This window comes from Rhynchophorus ferrugineus, unplaced genomic scaffold, assembly GCF_030347505.1.
Source record: "Rhynchophorus ferrugineus isolate W39M unplaced genomic scaffold, kcgeb_rfMv2 rfM1, whole genome shotgun sequence".
Lineage (NCBI taxonomy): Eukaryota > Metazoa > Arthropoda > Insecta > Coleoptera > Curculionidae > Rhynchophorus > Rhynchophorus ferrugineus.
This window is the reverse complement of record NW_027472580.1, coordinates 24,647,905-24,653,904: the sequence shown is the minus strand read 5'-3', so window position 1 is coordinate 24,653,904 and position 6,000 is coordinate 24,647,905. Positions and strand designations below refer to the sequence as shown.

The 6,000-nt window shown below is 26.8% G+C and overlaps 1 protein-coding gene across 2 annotated transcripts in view; it reads left to right on the top strand.

The window, feature by feature from the left end:
- The first annotated feature begins 487 nt into the window (after positions 1-487).
- The window catches only part of LOC143196017 (salivary peroxidase/catechol oxidase), a 73,847-nt gene continuing 68,334 nt past the window's right edge, over positions 488-6,000 (top strand). For both annotated transcript variants that reach the window (XM_076403613.1, XM_076403602.1), the window contains exon 1: positions 488-629. The gene's annotated coding sequence lies outside the window, so the exon portion shown is untranslated. The remainder of the gene's footprint in view (positions 630-6,000) is intronic.

The window sequence follows — 6,000 nt, the reverse complement described above, 5'->3', positions numbered from 1 at the left end:
TCAGCGCTCAACCATCGTTTGGTTTAGACGTGCCACCATCGACTGCCCAAGCCTCGTCTCCAGGTAACACCGCTGCCATCCGTTTTATCTAATTGTATTTTTCACATTATTTTTTTATATAGCCAACAAATAACGGTCACATAATGTAAACACCACTGTTTCATTTCGTTTTACTTCCATTCTCCGAGCCACATCATTTACCCTAAATTAGTTTCTGGAAAATGTTCCTAACCATTACTTGACCAACATTCAAAAATACAATATTTTTTGATAACATTCAAGTTTTCTTGCAGCGATTAGTTAGAGAAACATGTATCTAAACAAAAACAAACAAAACTTTAAAAACAATAACATCGGAAATAATAATATTAACCTCATTTAACGCTACTGTGAATTAGTGTATTTATTATTTTGTTTACTTTAGACGATACCCCGGTAAAGAAAGACCGGCAAGACGTACGACTAGGCTGTGAACCCAAAATGCGCAAGAGAGAGTGGCCTGATACCTTCTCGTTGACCAAAGCGAGTTCACTCAGTCAGTGTGTCAGTTCTCAGCTGTAGCAGGTCGATTATAGAAAATTGACCGTAGCAGGATACGATGCACTGGATATTCTAAACCTTTCCCGGTGGTAAGTAGCTTTCATTTATTCCCCCAATTACCGAACCACCATTTTTAACGACGACTTAAATTTCACGTGACTGTGTAGATAAAACCGAAAAGAAATCCCCGAAATGAGGATGGTGATTTTGGGAGAGAGGGTGAGTTTGAACAGTAGAAAGTGGTCTTCGTGTTACATTACATTAAATTTGACAATATTATTACTATTTTCTATCATCACGATACAAAAGGCCGAGGTAATTTACTGACCTATATTACGTGGTAGACGAAAAAAGAAAGAAAAAATTACGGTGTCCTTGAGTTGATTGTATATAACGTTTCAGCTTGACCTAGATAGAATTTGATGGTAGGCACACCTCTTCAATATTCTAGATGTTTCAGATAAACCTGTGTGGTATTTGAAGAGTCTGCCACACTTGACTTTAACGAACTATTGTCAGTGGAAAACATCATTAGGAATGATATTTTATTTACTGGCTAGTTTCGAACACTGCCTGTGGGAGTTATATTTGTAAACATATGTTATTTGTGTAATTACGTGGTCGAGTTAACGACAAAAATGTATACGAAGGCAAATTCAAAATTGCAGTTAATAATTAAGGGTAATTTACTTTCATATTTTCTTCGGATTGCAAACAAAAATATATATTTCGAAAATTTCATTTCATTTATTGAAATCAATTTATTTTATTCTAACTTCATTTAATCAATTTAATATTTTAAATGTCTTAAATCTATTTTAATCTAAATAAAATACAGTATATCGACTATCTTATGTTGAGAAATAAGATGAAAATATATCATTCTCAGACTCGATTTTCAGCCATATACAAAACGGGATATCTCTTTATAAGTAGCCCATAAATTTTGCTTCTAAATTTTTGCATTCAAAGTATATTTACATACATTTATATTTTATTACTATATTTATATTGATATATGTTCAAATGGAGCTTATTTTCAACTTAGAAGTTATGTAAACAAACCAAAATATCATATTTGCCTACATATACTAGGTTTGTTAGATATTTTGATTTTTTCTTTGATAATTTAATTCACATTAAATTTCAACAATATCTGGTTGCTCCTAAATTATTATCTTGGCCCTGCAAGCTCAATTTCCTCCAATAAATATCAAACATGGACCTCTTTTGATTCAACAAGATATCTGATCCTGAATTCAGCTATAACACCAGCTGTAAAATAATTGATCGTTGAAATATTAAGCTCTATAACCCCCTTATCTACAACAATTATGGATAATTTTAATAGTCAGTGAGGTTCATTTCGATATGACATCTTAAAGGAATAAATTAACGATCAGTGTTACATCAGTAATCTATAAATAATTTTTTAAAGTATTTAAGTAAAAAATACCTATATATAATCGAACAATTCATGAAGTTGTATTTGTTATATTTGTAAACATATGTTATTTGTGTAATTACGTGGTCGAGTTAACAACAAAAATGTATACGAAGGCAAATTCAAAATTGCAGTTAATAATTAAGGGTAATTTACTTTCATATTTTCTTCGGATTGCAAACAAAAATATATATTTCGAAAATTTCATTTAATTTATTGAAATCAATTTATTTTATTCTAACTTCATTTAATCAATTTAATATTTTAAATGTCTTAAATCTATTTTAATCTAAATAAAATACAGTATATCGACTATCTTATGTTGAGAAATAAGATGAAAATATATCATTCTCAGACTCGATTTTCAGCCATATACAAAACGGGATATCTCTTTATAAGTAGTCCATAAATTTCGCTTCTAAATTTTTGCATTCAAAGTATATTTACATACATTTATATTTTATTACTATATTTGTATTGATATATATTCAAATGGAGCTTATTTTCAACTTAGAAGTTATGTAAACAAACCAAAATATCATATTTGCCTACATATACTAGGTTTGTTAGATATTTTGATTTTTTCTTTGTTAATTTAATTCACATTAAATTTCAACAATATCTGGTTGCTCCTAAAATATCATCTTGGCCCTGCATAGCTCAATTTCCTCCAATAAATATCAAACATGGACCTCTTTTGATTCAACAATACATCTGATCCTGAATTCAGCTATAACACCAGCTGTAAAATAATTGATCGTTGAAATATCAAGCTCTATATTCCCCTTATCTACAACAATTATGGATAATTTTAATAGTCAGTGAGGTTCATTTCGATATGACATCTTAAAGGAATAAATTAAGGACCAGTGTTACATCAGTAATCTATAAATAATTTTTTAAAGTATTTAAGTAAAAAATACCTATCGAACAATTCATGAAGTTGTATTTGTTATATTTGTAAACATATGTTATTTGTGTAATTACGTGGTCGAGTTAACAACAAAAATGTATACGAAGGCAAATTCAAAATTGCAGTTAATAATTAAGGGTAATTTACTTTCATATTTTCTGCGGATTGCAAACAAAAATATATATTTCGAAAATTTCATTTAATTTATTGAAATCAATTTATTTTATTCTAACTTCATTTAATCAATTTAATATTTTAAATGTCTTAAATCTATTTTAATCTAAATAAAATACAGTATATCGACTATCTTATGTTGAGAAATAAGATGAAAATATATCATTCTCAGACTCGATTTTCAGCCATATACAAAACGGGATATCTCTTTATAAGTAGTCCATAAATTTCGCTTCTAAATTTTTGCATTCAAAGTATATTTACATACATTTATATTTTATTACTATATTTGTATTGATATATATTCAAATGGAGCTTATTTTCAACTTAGAAGTTATGTAAACAAACCAAAATATCATATTTGCCTACATATACTAGGTTTGTTAGATATTTTGATTTTTTCTTTGTTAATTTAATTCACATTAAATTTCAACAATATCTGGTTGCTCCTAAAATATCATCTTGGCCCTGCATAGCTCAATTTCCTCCAATAAATATCAAACATGGACCTCTTTTGATTCAACAATACATCTGATCCTGAATTCAGCTATAACACCAGCTGTAAAATAATTGATCGTTGAAATATCAAGCTCTATATTCCCCTTATCTACAACAATTATGGATAATTTTAATAGTCAGTGAGGTTCATTTCGATATGACATCTTAAAGGAATAAATTAAGGACCAGTGTTACATCAGTAATCTATAAATAATTTTTTAAAGTATTTAAGTAAAAAATACCTATCGAACAATTCATGAAGTTGTATTTGTTATATTTGTAAACATATGTTATTTGTGTAATTACGTCGTCGAGTTAACGACAAAAATGTATACGAAGGTAAATTCAAAATTGCAGTTAATAATTAAGGGTACTTTACTTTCATATTATCTTCGGATTGCAAACAAAAATATATATTTTGAAAATTTCATTTAATTTATTGAAATCAATTTATTTTATTCTAACTTCATAATAATAATTGAATATTTTAAATGTCTTAAATCTATTTTAATCTAAATAAAATATAGTATATTGACTATCTTATATTGAGAAATAAAATGAAAATATATCATTCTCAGTCTCGATTTTCAGCCATATACAAAACGGGATATCTCTTTATAAGTAGTCCATAAATTTCGCTTCTAAATTTTTGCATTCATGGTATATTTACATACATTTATATTTTATTACTATATTTATATTGATATATGTTCAAATGGAGCTTATTTTCAACTTAGAAGTTATGTAAACAAACCAAAATATCATATTTGCCTACATATACTGCTAGGTTTGTTAGATATTTTGATTTTTTCTTTGTTAATTTAATTCACATTAAATTTCAACAATATCTGGCTTCTCCTAAAATATCATCTTGGCCCTGCATAGGTTAATTTCTTCCAATAAATATTAAACATGGACCTCTTTTGATTCAACAAGATATCTGATCGTTGAAATATTAAGCTCTATAATCCATAACAATTATGGATAATTTTAATAGTCAGTGGCGTTGATTTAGATTTGACATCTTGAAGGAATAAATTAACGACCAGCGTTACATCACTAATCTATAAATAATTTTTTAAAATAATTAATTCAAAATTTTTAAAATTTAATTCAATTCATGAAATTATTGTTTCAATAAATTTTTGGATGTAGTGTCTTGAATGTAGTAACAATAAATTTAAAATATTTACAGCTGTAGCTACATTGGCAAGTCAACAGGTTGTGTGCATTATATTATCTCTTTATTGTGCCATACTATTTTTTTAATAACCCAACTTTTGTTTATAGTCAGAAATTGAGTAATCAAATCATCAAATATGGTTTCAGGACATTTTTTTATTTAATGCAACTAATTATTTATAACATCAAACTCTAAGAGTTTAAAATATTATTAAAAAAGAATTATTTATATAACCTATAATTTATAAAAATAAGTACCTTTTTCATACTTATATTTATACTACTCATATTTGTATCATACTTTATACATACTATAAACGAAAATAATTTAACGCTTAAAATTTCAAGTTTGCATTGCTTTTTTTGGTCGAATCATTTATATTAAAATATTAATTTGTAAATCTTATGAATGAATATTTACTTGTTGAAGTCGACAGCATTAAAACTTATGTTTTAGAATGTTTCAATGATAAAGAAGAAAATGTTATACTTCATTAGTTAAAATTCATTCCCAATTACTTATTATTTTTAAAAATATTCTTAAAAAGTAAATAATGGGTAATCTTTTTTATATAAAAAGGTTATATCTTCCTCCTGGAGCAGATATTGAAGGCAAAACATTTTTATTTTTGCTGTTGTGTGTGTTGGCATTTAAAAGATCTAATAACATACCAAATAATATTAGATATTTTTTATTTGTATATTTCAAAATATTGGGAAAAATAAAAATGTAAAAATGTTGTATTGATATTGTATGGAAACAATCCTATATTACAAATTGTTATGCTTAAAACTACCTCTTCCATCATTTTGCTTACCCTAGTTGGTACCTCATACGTTTGAATTTCTAATAGAGTCATATGTAAACAGACTCAACTAAACGAACCATTGTTTCATCTTGGTATAACACTTGGATTTGACATGAATGTAATTAATTTATTGGGTAAATACACCTCTTCAGTATTCTGAGTGTTTCTAGTGATAAAATTGTTTATTTTTGAATCTGATTTAAATAAGCGAGAAATTAGTGAATACTAATTAGAATTTGAGTTATAATAGAGTTTTAACCCCAGATAGACAGTATAAACCGAAATCCCTTTCTAGAAATATTTTATAACTAAATACTGCACGTAATAATATATATGTAGAACAATATATTATGAAAAAATTGTTTTGAACTTTTACCAAAAATATGGTGGAAATAAATCGGTAAATATTACTTAAAAATAAATCTTACTTAAGCTCCAGT